Genomic DNA, 11875 nt, shown 5'->3' with positions numbered 1-11875 from the left:
GGCATCGATCTTCTCTTGAAGTTTGTTGATCCCAGAGATCAGGCTTGCCTCTGCAGGTAAGTCCTGTGGAAGTGGCCACGGACATCTCTGCTGCTGTGGGAGGGGTGGGGGCGGGGTCCCTGTCTGTAGTGAACTGCGGGAATTTTTTGCCCTTAGTCACTTTAAAAACAGCACCAAACTGTCCAAGTTTAATGTAAAATGACTAACTATCTGGGCAAAAGCTATCTTAAATGATTTAAAGGGTATGGTGAAGCGGGTGCCCCACTTTGGCCGAGTCTTAGACAGAGCCCTACAGACTCAGACTTGTTGGGTCACCACCATCTTGAATCTCCCTTGATTGCATTTATAATAGAACTACATAGTTAAACTTGCCCCATTGTCATTCTATTCTCCTCTCAATACAGTATCTATAAAAAGTCTGTAGAAATAAGGACAGTTTTAAAGTAGGAATTAAATTGCATAATCTGAATGCTCAGGTGTAAGTAACCTTTGTTCTCTTATACAGCTTCACCCATTATAAGTGCTAAAGGCCAAATGTTCTCCTAATTACTGACCTCAGCAGAATTCATGGAAACCCAAGAAGAACAGGATGAGTAGTTAATTATGAAACAGCAGCAGAAATGGCTGAAGAAATGCAGCAGATCTGTCAGCATCTGTGGAGAGAAAGAAGAGTTAATGTTTTGGATCCAGTGACCCTTTTTCAGAAGTTACTTATGAAGTTTCCCTGCAGTTTCTACTGATCTTCTTACAATGCTAATGTTCAGGTTTAATAGTACTCTTTGAGAAATTATTAGTATAGATGTCAAATTCCAGCATCAGATCAGTTGGCATTTGAAATGTTAGTTAACATTTCAGGGTGGTGACACTCAAGCTTTATAATCATATAATTGATTTGGAGATGCCGGTGTTGGACTGGGGTGTACAAAGATAAAAATTACACAACACCAGGTTATAGTCCAACAGGTTTAATTGGAAGCACTAGCTTTCAGAGCGCTGCTCCGAAAGCTAGTGCTTCCAATTAAACCTGTTGGACTATAACTTGGTGTTGTGTGATTTTAACTTTGATCATATAATTGCATGCAAAGTGCCAGTGACATCCAACAGCAAATCTGGGCCCAAACTCTCCCAGCTGCTTTCTTGCCTGCACATATGTGTGAAAGCTTTTGTTTGTAATATATTTGCTGGCAGAAAATAATAATTTGACTTTTCTGCCATTTCTCTATTCTCCAAGATATTTTCTTCTGACTCTGCAAATGGAACATATGTTTTAGCTGAATGTTTTCTTTTTAAATGTGTGTAGGAATGTTTTAAATGTTTTTTGTGAATTCGCATTCATATTTGATTCTCTTTCACAATCATCAGTTTCTTTGTCCTCCTTTTGCTGTCACCGAAAATTGTCCTAATCCTCAGGTTTATAACTATATCTGTCAATTTTCTTTCAATCTTATACAACACTCAACTTGTTTTTTTAATGTTATCTCACACCGCCTGCGTCAGGTGGGCTTCGGCCCAAGCACTACTTCTGCACTTGAAAATCCCTTGACAAGTCCTCTCTATGTCCTGCTTGAAAAACAATTGATTTCAAGCTCTGAAAAACAGCTTTACCCAGTCAGCTGTTTCACTAGCTGTAGCTGTTCTCAAGGATCTTGAATGGTCTTGCTTTAAGGCTTAAATAAAATTTAATTTCTCTTAGTTTAAAGATTAATTTTAGTCAATTGCTCAATTTGAAAAAAACTAGACTTCACACAAATCTTAATCCTTAAATCTCTTTGCTGTACATTCCTGAAGAAGGGCTTATGCCCGAAACGTCGATTCTCCTGTTCCCTGGATGCTGCCTGACCTGCTGCGCTTTTCCAGCAACACATTTTCATTGCTGTACACTTACTCAATTCCAACAATAACCAAATCAAGAAATAACTCCTGAAGTATTCAAGGCTTTTGATTTCCAGTAAATAACTCCAAACCCATGCGATTTCCAAAAAATTGTCTTTTAAAAAAACTCCCAATGTGTTCTTTTTGTGATCCCTTTGTGTCCCCTCCATCTTTTCAAATCAATGACTTTCCACAATCCTTTAAATGCAGATCCTCAAAATATTAATAATGAAATATCTTCAGAACACTATTAAAAGATAAATGTTTAAATATTAGCGGTCTACTTCACCAGGGAAATGTTCTGAGGTAAGGTGCAAAAAGATATTCATTTACCACCATCTAGAGGCATTTCAAAACAATTGCTCCTTCTTACAGACCTGTATTATCTACAAAAGTTGAAAACATTGCTTAAGGGTTTTGGTCAGAATATCGATATATCTAGTTCCAACAAAAAGTACTATTTTTTGAGATCACAGTTACAACATCATCTTTAGAACTAATATCTTTTACTGTACTAACATCTATATAAGTTTTCACATTAGAGTATGATTTTGTTGGAGAAATCGGCGCTACCTCGTGCTCCCACGAGGAGGTTGAACAGTTCATCCACTACACTAACACCTTCCACCCCGACCTCAAATTCACCTGGACAGTCTCGGACTCCCCCCTCCCCTTCCTAGACCTTTCTGTTTCTAGACCCAACCTTTGTTGGAGAAATAACTGTCAGGTGCAGTGTATATGGGAGAATTTTGATACGAGTGCATAAAGTTGTGAGCACATTGGGTAGTCAAACTCAACCTACTAATTTCTATATTTAACTTCAATGCATTGTTATATACATGCAATTACCCAGGAGATGTTGATGGTTAATTTGATCAGGCAAATGTGTGGAAAGAGCAGCCAATTTAGTGGGCTGAATTTTGTCAGCCTCTAAATAACGTAGTCTTTGATGAGACATTTAGGAATATAAAGCAAGAAAGTTTTAAAAAATAATCAACTTCACAAGGAAAAGTATGATTTTCTGCAAAAGTTAGGTAAGAATCTTGCTAAAATGCAGTGAGGGGGCCTATTTCGATGTGTTAACATCTCATATTACCTAATCTTGCTTCATTTATATGCAGATTGCTATTTTTCCAGATAATGGAGAGAAACTAGTTCATGCCAATTCCGAACTTAAAAGTCAGAAGGTTACCTGGTGGCTGCAGCCCTTCTTTGGACATCCATCTTAGCCAGAACTCCCCAACATTCCAGGGTACCCTCCCTGGTCAGTGACTGTCTACACCTTTAGTACTTGGATGGCACATCTCAGACTAATTTATATTAGCATTCAGTACTTTAATTCTGTACTTTGGGGCTCACTGACATCTTAATTGCAATACCACTGCCAGGCCACTTAATACATAGGGACAGATACCAATCTCCTATATCAAAACAAGGAGCATAGCTTGCTTTTAGCCCTCACTCACATTGTACTTACTTGGAGATTCAGAGCCATCTCTGCTTTGCTTTGCATTTTTGAGCATTGCCACTTCATTGAGAACTTACAGGCTCATAGTAGTTTCATCTTGTTTTGTCTTTTAGCCGGCAGACATAGGTAGCTAGTCATGTTTTCCAGTGCTGTTCAATCAAGGAATGGCACTAGGATATGTCAATGACACACCTAAAACATGTGCCAGCTGGTTATGTGATATATATATTGTATGGACTTCAATCAAATGGCCATATCTGAATGTCCAAGCAGAGTAGTCTTTTGTCCAGTCAAGGGTGACAATTGTCAGGTGGGATATCCATCACAGACAGTACTGGGCAGCATCGTTGGACATGGGTATCACTGGCTGGGGCAGCATTTATTATCAGTCCATTGTTGCCCTTCAGAAGGTTGTGGTGAGCTGCTTTCTTGAACTGCAGCCATCCACATGTTCTATGTTGACCCGCGTTGCCCTTAGGGAGGGAGTTCCAGGATTTTGACCCAGTGACACTAAAGGAATGGTGGTGTGGATTCCTAGCCTCTGGAGCCTTTGGGTGAAGCCATTGAGGGCTCCCAGCCTTAATGCAGACTCTGCCCTCGAGATGAATCTGGAGTGGACTTCCAGCATCCTGGCTTCGAGGGCCTCAAGGTGTAGCCCAGTGCAGTCTGGAGGCTACATATTGACATGGACTGGGTTGGAAGGACTAATATTCTGAACTTCTTATTTCTTTATATTTCTAATTTATTCCTATGATTTTGTACTTTTAGTGCCTAAGATGACAAAGGTCTGTAATGCTATACTTCTTATTTCTTTATTTTTCTAATTTTTTCCGAAGAACTTGTAGTTGAGAATCTGTACCTAGGTACCTTTGTACCTAAGAGGGCACTGTAAACCTTTCACTGAGTGCATGTTGATTTAATTTAATTTGATTTATTGTAGTCATTTGTACCTAAGTACAATGAACAGCTTTGTTTGTGAGTAATACAGGCAGATCATAACATGCAAGGACATACAGATCATAGGGTGCTTAGACAGGGTGAGGCAAGATCAAATTGCCCATAGTGTCCAGGGATGTATAGGCTAGGTGCATTAGTCAGGGGTAAAGAGAGGGCAGGGGAATGGGTCTGGATGTGTTACTCTTCAGAGGGTTGGTGTGGACCTGTTGGGCTGAAGGGCCTATTTCCACACTGCAGTTCTAATTCAATCAACATTAACAAGAACAACATCATTTGAAGTTAGAGAGTCCATTCATCAGTCTGATAGCAGCAGGGAAGAAACTGTTCTTGATCCTGTTGGTGCATGTGTTCAAGCTTCTATACCTTCTCTCTTGGAAGAGAGCATTACAAGGGTGAGGGGACTCTTTGATGATGTTGGCAGCAAGAAGTGTAAATGGAGTCCATGGATAGGAGGTTGGTTTCTGTGATTGTCTAGACTGTGCACACAATTTTCTGTAGTTTCTTACGTCTTGGGCAGAGCAGGCCATTATGCACCTGAATAGAATGTTTTCTATGGTATATCTGTAAAAGTTGGAGAGGGTCCTTATGGATATGTCGAATTCCCTAAGCTGCCTGAGGAAAAAGGAGCATTGTTGTGATTTCTGGACCGTAGCATCCAGATGGGAAGTCCAGGATGGATTGTTGGTTATCGTCAATCTAATCTCTAATCTCAATCTAATCTCAGTCCAATGATACTGCCCTTTATTGTGTGTGATGGGATACCCCACCTGACCATTGGCACCCTTGATTGGACAAAAGACTACTCCCCTTAGACATCCAGCTATGGCCATTTGGTTGAAGTCCATACAATGTATATCTCACATAAGCAGTTATTTGGATGCTTGGTACAACCAGGGCCAAGAGTTCTGTGTATTTATAGTCTGGATCATGGTTACAGGGTTCCAGTTACATGGCCAATCTTGTAGGTTGAGTCCACCTAGTCCAGGGATTAACAGTATGGCAGCAAGGGAGCTGCGCAGAGGTTAGGAGGAGTCCGGTCCACCATCAGCCAACATGTCATTCCAAGTTAGTCACAGGGCCATGGTCACTCCTGGGAGTTTGTATGTTAAAGGTCAACTGTTTGGAATGAAGGGTCTGTTTCAGTGCTGTATGACTGTATGACTCTCAGACCATAGTCTGAGGGATGAATACTGTACTGAGGAATTTGAGAAAGTCAGTTCTGGGATTTGGAGGCAGCATGCAAGGATGTAGAGGGAACACTTACTATGAAGACAACTTAACAGATAAGGGTGAAAGAAAATAGAGCGTGGGAGGGCCAGGGGTGCTGCGGGGTGTCACATCAATGGTCACCACCACCCTACACTCTAGCTTTAATGGGGAGAATGCATTAAAATGTTGAGCATTACTGAGGCATAGGCTTCGTGCTCAGGAAGTAAAGTGGGGTGATGAACAGTCAAAAAGAGTGGAGTGGAAACATGAAGATTCTCAAACTTGGTGGGGCTGACAGGGAGTGCAATGCAGAAAGAAACATGAAGATAAGGAGCAGAGCACATAAAGTAACAGGTAGCTCTTTGGAGCACTGTGTAACCTTCCATTTTCTTCTGATTTTCAACTGTGCAATGAAAATGAAAAATGACTGCCAAAGCATCCACAGTGGGTAGAGTAAATTTGTCTTTCTATATCTGTGGGAGTGCTCTCGTGGGGCCCTTCAAAGGTCGATTACATTAATCAGGCTCCCATAGATTCCAGAACAAGAACATCTACAATCACAAAATTGTGTATGTAAAGTTCATTTGTATGTAGGTGAACTGTATGTAAACCAACTATGTAGATTGCATAAGATTACAAATCCTGGCCAGAAGCAAACCTGACCATGTCATTGATCATTATAAATTACTCCTAGTAATCTTGGTGAAGCAGAAGTGTCCACAAGAAGCTCTAAAATCTCACCTACTGGCCACAATTACAAAACAAATTCCAAAGTCTCATAGGCTGCATAAAAACTCAGAATTACTTTCCTTTCACATTGAACTGTAATTATGTCAAAACCTACTCTTATATGCAGTGCAATTTTTTCATAGTGATGTGTGGGCTGTGATCCTACCTGCATTATAATCTCCTAGTGTATTTAGGTAACATGCTATGTACAAATCGCAACTGAACAAGATTTGTTATTTAAAAGATCCATGTAAAACCACTAAGGCCCACCTTGTCAGAGACCTCCATGTCCAACTGTATTAAGGGCTACCATTTATGTGTGCTGTAACTCCTGAGTTTTCTCATTGCTAAGGAGCTGCTTTGATTCTGATATTCCCCACACAGATTAATTGGAAACATCACCAATGAATCCAGCCACAATGGGCATTAACATCACTGTAACCAATGCACAATGAAGGTCCACAAATATTGAGGAGGACCACATATGCCAGCAAGCCCAGGAACAGCAGCAATATTTAATGGCCATCAAATAGCCTCTACATGAAGAAATTGCTAAGGAGACCCTCGGTATTTCATCTTCAATATCATTTCTTCCACAGTAATGAGGTGCAAAGCCATCCCTGAATAAAGTTGTCCTGGGACACCACAAAATAGTGTGACCTGCTCTGATGAAGTTCTGATGAGGAGTTACTGGATTCAAAACATTACATTTGTTTTTGTTTCAATCTCTCTATCCCTCCTGTGTGGAGAAGTATTGATAGATGTTCTCACTCATTATTTCCCATTAAACTGTTCTCTCCACAAATTCCCTTGTTGGCAGGGAAAGGAGAAACCTACTTTAAAATACACTGGATGAGAGAGTCTTCAGTGAATGAAAGGTTGAGAATTGGTGTATCCACAAGCTTGCATTATTAGCAAAGAATTGGAAGCAGTTGGAAGGCAGCCAAAAGAAAGCAATTAACTGACATCTTTAATCCAAACTGGTACAAGAACTGCAATTTTGACTTTTTTTTCCTTCACCACCCATAATATTGTGTCTTGTCTTGTCTCTTTGTGTATATGTTTATATGTGTGTGGGGATTTTAAAAGGGGTTAGTTATAGAATTATAAGTTAACAGTTCATTTTGTTTTTTTGCTGTTGGTTAAAAACAATTTGATCACAACAAGCAATGATTGCCTTGTTACTAATAAAAATTTGGACTGCATATTTATTTAACCAGAATTAGACAGTTTGATAAAATTGGCAGTTTGGTGACTTAAACAAATTTTTACATTTTCAGGAAGAGTTGGGCTTGAGTTCCAGCACAGTGCCCCAGTGAGATATTGTAATGTTTAGGGACGTATCCAAGATATTGCAACAAAAAAAACGTAAAATTAAGTGTGGAATTAGAGTAAGTGATAAATGACACCAGGTTTTGCTTCTCTCAGAGAGTTGTGAGTCTTTGGAAGAGAATGTGGGGGCAGGGTCCTTTTGGATATTGAAGGCTGAGATAGATAAATTCTTGATCAGTAGGGGAATCAAGGGTCATGGGGATAGGGAGGAGAGTGGACATGAGGCATGTTGGATCAGACACGGCCCTAATGAAAGATGGTGCAGACTTCAGAGCCTACTTCTGTTCCTAGTTCTTATAATGTTTGGGTTTTATGCCTCTTGATAACGCTAAAGTCTTCCTTCAGGTTGTCACTGACAAACCTGAAAAAGAGATTACAAAGGTCAGGTTGAGTTAATTGGTGTGCTGGACTCAGAAGACAGAAATAATTGAAGGACTAGCACAGCGTTTGAGCTTAACAGAGACCACGTTCTCCAAATAGTGAGACTTCAGAATCAGTTCATATTGAGTTACAGTTAAAGCAGTTTGAGATAAAAAGAAGGAACTAAAGCTTAAAAATACTTTCGTTCATAAAAACTCCAGAGAGGAAAGAAAAAACAAAAAAGATAAATTAGGACACTGCAATTAGAATTGGAAAGAGAAAGGAAAGAGGAACAAGTCAGAGAAAGAGAGAGAACACAGAAATAAGCTTAAGTAATACAGTTTTTTAAAAAAATGTGAGATGCTGATTTGCGAATTAATGGGATAATCCTAGTTATATCTAAAATCTAGTAGGAAATGTTTAGGTTTGTAAAGGCCTGCCAAAATTTGAAGAAAAGGATGTAGAGTTATTCTTTGTCATTTGAGAAAATAGCAAGGGCAGATGAAATGGCCAAAGGAAATCCAGGACATTTGCCCATTTAACAGGAAGAGTATTTCAAATTTATGTATCGATATCGGAAGAGGTTTGTTAGAATTATGATGCTGTAAAACAGACTATTTTGTGTGCATATGATTTACTCTCATATAGGAAAATGTTTCATAATTTAAGAAAACAGCCTGGACAATCCTATGTTGAATCTGAAAGGGTTCAGCTAAGTAATTTTAACATTTGGATACAAGAATTATGAGTTGAAACTACATATAAAGCTCTGAACAAATATAAATTATTTTAAGAATTTAAAACCTCAATCTTTTCTAATAAGTTACCCATGTTGAAGACAAGAAATTTGCAACTGCTAGATAAGCAGCTGATGATTATGATCTGATTCATCATATTAGACCTCTTTTCCATTACCACCAGAAGGTTGGAAAAGTTAAAGGAAGGCACGTAGACAGGATAAAGAAAGGACAGTTGGGACTGTCCAAGATCATCATCTCTGATCAGAAAGGAAGGTGCTAAGGTTGGAAGTGAAAAACAAAACGAAAGTGTCTCCATTGTGATAAAGTGGGACACCTTCATTCAGAATATGGAAGTTGTGAAGGAAACCCATAGAATTTACTGGGGCTCAGAAGAGTGAGTCTGTAAAAGGAGCTCTAAAGGAACATGTCAGGGATAAAATTGTAGCCTTATACACTAAATGGTAAGGTCATGGGGAATGTTGCTGAACAAAGAGATCTTGGAGTACAGGTTCATATTTCCTTGAAAGTGGAATCACCGGTAGATAGGATAGTGAAGAATGATTTCCTTTATTGGTCAGAGTATTGAGTACAGGAGTTGGGAGGTCATGTTTCGGCTGCACAGAATGTTGGTTAGGCCAGTTTGGAATATTGCATGTAATTCTGGTCTCCTTCCTATTGGAAGGATATGGTGAAACTTGAAAGGGTTCAGAAAAGATTTACAAGGATGTTGCCTTGTTGGAGTTGGAGGATTTGAGCTACAAGGAGAGGCTGAATAGGCTGGGCTGTTTTCCCTGGAGTGTCGAAGGCTGAGGGGTGACCTTATGGAGTTTTATAAAATCATGATAGGCTTGTATAGGGTTAATAGACAAGATCTTTTCCCTGGGATGGGTGAGTCCAGAACTAGAGGGCATAAGTTTAGGGTGTGAAGGGAAAGATTTAAAAGGAACCTCAGGGTCAACTTTTTCACGCAGAGGGTGGTGCGTATATGGAATGAGCTGCCAGAGGAAGTGGTGGAGACTGGTACAATTACAACATTTAAAAGGTATCTGGATGGGTATATAAATAGGAAGGGTTTAGAGGGATATGGGCCAAGTGCTAGCAAATAGGACTAGATTAGATTAGGATATCTGGTCAGCATGGACGAGTTGGACTGAGGAGTCTGTTTCCGTGCTGTACATCTGTATGACTCTAATTATGAGACTGAAGGTAAACACTGCTGTGAGTGCAGGAGAGGTGAATAAGGTAGTTGAGAGATCTAAAGTGTTTTGTGAAGAGGGAAGATAACTCCTTTTCCTTCAAATGATGCAGCTAAATTCATAACTGTATTAAGGAACACAATCACTTTTCAAACAATTTTCTCTGTAGACAGACCTAGCTTTCACTTGAGAGTGAAATGAAAGCAAGAACTTTAGTAAACAGGATAAGTGAAGAGTATATGGCATATTGGTTGTCCAAAGTGCAATTAGACTATAGATTGTTGTCCAGAGCAGTGGTGGTAGTAGTTGTTAGGAAATTTCCCATAGATGGAGTTGACTTGCTCCTAGGTAATGATTTGACTGAAGTAAAGGTTTTGCAAGGTATAGGTAATTTAGCATTGTAGTGGCCAGTGATGCTGCATGTTAGGCTATTTGAATAAGTCTTGGGAAAACTATACAAGGCACTTGTTACACTACAGCTGGGATACTGTGAACAGTTTTGACCCTTATCTAAGGAAAGGTGTATTGGCATTGGAGAAAGTCTAGCGAATGTTCACCAGGTTCATCCTGGCCATGAAGAGACTGTCTTATGAAGAGAGATTGATTAGATTGGGTTTGTCCGTTCTCATTGGTGTTTAGAAGAATGAGAGGTGAACGTATTAAAACATATAGAATTCTTAACAGACTTGACAGGATAGATGTGGAAAAGTTGTTTCCCCTGTCAGAGAGCATAATCTCAAATAATGAGTCACCCATTTAAGACAGCAATGAGAAAGAATTTCTTCTCTCCGAGGGTATTCAATCTGTGAACACCTTCACTGCAAAGGGCTGGAGATGTTAAGTTGTTAAGTATGTTCAAGACTGAGATTGTCAGATTATCAATAGGGGAAATAAAAACCGAAAGAACTGCAGATGCTGTAAATCAATAAGGGAATCAGGGTTATGAGAATAAAGCAGGAATGTGGAGTTGAGGATTATCAGATTAGCCATGATCTCATCAAATGGCAGGGCAGAATTGATGGGCTGAATGCCCTATTTCTGCTCCTATGTGTTATGGTCTTCTGGTTAATGCAATAAACCTTATTGTTATCTAAGAACAGTGCCTCTTCTACAGTGGTGTACCCTTTGCCACTAATCACTAGATATACCTAGCACAAAGCAAAAACAGAAGAGAACTGGTGGTTGCGAACTGACTCAAGCATCCCTTATCCAGTACCACATACTGGTAGAGGTGACAAATGTCACAAGGTGCTAGTCGTGGTCATCTTTCCAGCATCACATTTTTCAAGATAGTACAAAGAGGTGTAAACATGGTGCACCAGGCCATGTCTTGATGGCAGAAATGCAGCTACTTTCTTCTAGGCTGTAGTTCTAGCACTCTAAAAAGAAGAAAAACAAGGAAATCATTTTAGTGCACTCAATTAATCAAATCTCGTGCATCCCCAGCCTTTAGACTGGAAAAGAAGCCATGAACAGGTTTTCTAAGGAAAAGCAACAAGTTATGACATAATCAGGTTCAGTGGCACAGAGAAGTAGTTTTTCACTTCCCCAGATTCCCACAGTGAGGAAAAATCATCACTATTCTGATGAGAAAAACTTAATGTATAACCAGTGGATATGAAATGTAGATTATAATCCTTTAGATAACACAACTATTTTGGTCAGTATTATTAACAGAATCAGAGGACTCGTTTACAAACTGTTGGCATAACATGCACAGATACGAAACATATGTACAGTGCATTTCTGAATCTGAATAAAAATGTATATGTATACACAATTCATCCATGTGGCATTTTGACTCCGAAAGTGGGTTTATTGCTTTATAGTTCAGTGGAGGGCGCTGTTCTTCAGTTGTGTTGGAGAGATCAAACTGATCCTTGCGGATTGTCAGAGGGAGATAGAAGGTGGCTTCTTTTATCGACTTGTCAATCATTAACACTCATTGCACATCCTTTATAATGCTGAAACCCTGAGAATGATGCGCGCTGTGAACCAGTTAGAATTGTGAT

Source organism: Chiloscyllium plagiosum, unplaced genomic scaffold, assembly GCF_037043375.1.
Source record: "Chiloscyllium plagiosum isolate Xiang-an unplaced genomic scaffold, Cpla_swu_hap1 HiC_scaffold_12, whole genome shotgun sequence".
NCBI classification, from domain to species: domain Eukaryota; kingdom Metazoa; phylum Chordata; class Chondrichthyes; order Orectolobiformes; family Hemiscylliidae; genus Chiloscyllium; species Chiloscyllium plagiosum.
Note: the sequence above shows the minus strand (reverse complement) of the source record.